At 37.8% G+C, this 1,684-nt stretch overlaps 1 pseudogene; it reads right to left on the bottom strand.

Annotated features, from left to right (window-relative positions):
* Positions 1 to 2: 2 nt before the first annotated feature.
* Positions 3 to 491, bottom strand: LOC110594615 (annotated as a pseudogene).
* Between the last annotated feature and the right edge of the window lie 1,193 nt (positions 492 to 1,684).

A 1,684-nucleotide genomic window follows, 5' to 3' on the forward strand; every position in this document is an offset into this window, starting at 1 on the left:
AGGATGACCTCTGAAATGGGACACAAGAAGCCACAAGTCCAACAGCCAGCTGCCATCTTGGCACAGAGTGTGGTAGTCATAATTGCAGAATAGTGGAGGGGCCGGCAGATGGCCAGGTATCGATCATAGGCCATGGCTGTAAGAAGGTAGCATTCAGAAGCCCTCAGGGAATGGAAGAAGTAGGTCTGAAGGAGGCATCCTGCAAAAGAAATAGTCTTATTCTCACTGAGAAGATTAGCTAGCATCTTGGGGATGGTGGTGGCTGTATACCACAACTCCAAAAAAGAGAGAACACTGACAAAGTGGTACATGGGCCAGTGCAGGGCTGCATCTAGTCATATAACAAATAAGATAAGCATGTTGCCACAGATGGTGAACAGGTAAGCCAACAACAGCAGAACAAAAAGCCAGTCCCTGATATAGCCCACCTTGGGGAAGCCAAGGAGTGCAAATTCAGCCAGGCTTGATTGGTTGTATTGTTCCAGAGGAAGCTGAGGTAAAGAAGGAAAGGAGAAAACACCATATTGAGGCAACTGATAAGTACAAGACAAAAACTTCTTCCTCCCTCCAATTTAAAGACTGAATTTTCATGACTACTCTTACTAGTAAAGGGATATTACTACTAATACTAGGATAGTATTAATAGTAGTAAACTATTAATACTATTCCAAAAAAAATAGGTAACTTTTATTAGCACTTACAACGCAACAAACATTTTTGTGTCTTGCATTCAATATTTCACTGAAGTTTTATAGTCCAATGAGATGACGTACCCTTGTTATATCTATTTTACAAATGATAAAACTCAGAAACAGAAAAAAGAGAGCTCATGGCACATTTTTATTTTGTACAGATACTATTTCACAGAAACCAAATTTGAATTTATGAACTCTGATTCCATACTGTTTACCTCTAAAATATGTGACTATTCCCAAACATTCTATCTCTTCTCCCCAGATCATAGTTTTTCCCTCAGTCAATTCTCAAAGTGTGAATTTTGTGAAGAAATTAATACAGTAGCAGGTTTTTTTCTAATTGTTCATTTTACTTCTATAAACATATATTGAATACATATGTGTCAAGCATAAGAAGTACAAAACTCAACAAGGTACATTCTCTGACACCAGAAAGCTTACAACCTTGTTACACCAGTCATCTCAGTGTTACCTGTGAAGTACACAACACTACAGAATGCCCAAGAAGAGGTTCATTCCTTCTTACAGAAGGAATCTTTTGAGTTGAATATTTTTAAGAAAAGTAGGAATCAACTAAATAAAACAGGATACATTGCAGACCAGAAAAAAAAAGGGTTGTGAACAGCAAGCGACCTGAGTTAGGGGAACATATGTTCCCCTCTATGGTAAGGCAATTGGGAAAACTTAATCATTTGGGATCATATCACAGTAGATGTGGGAAATCACTGAAGAATGTTACATAGATGAGTGACATGGCCATATATAGTTCTTTAAAATTTTACTGAAATTTAACTATTCTGACTTCAAGTTCAGAGATGAAGGTGCAAATTTTCAGTGTGGGAGCTGATGATGGGAAGATGAGTGGTGTAGTTAACACATTTGGTGTGAGAATGCAGATTCAGAAGCAAACATGATAATGTGGCAATAAGCATCAATCTTGTATTTTTAGCAACCGATTATATAAATACAGGTGAGGAGCACATAGTTGG

This window comes from Carlito syrichta, unplaced genomic scaffold (genome assembly GCF_000164805.1).
Source record: "Carlito syrichta isolate Samal-C Ts95f unplaced genomic scaffold, Tarsius_syrichta-2.0.1 Scaffold316483, whole genome shotgun sequence".
NCBI classification, from domain to species: Eukaryota; Metazoa; Chordata; class Mammalia; order Primates; family Tarsiidae; genus Carlito; species Carlito syrichta.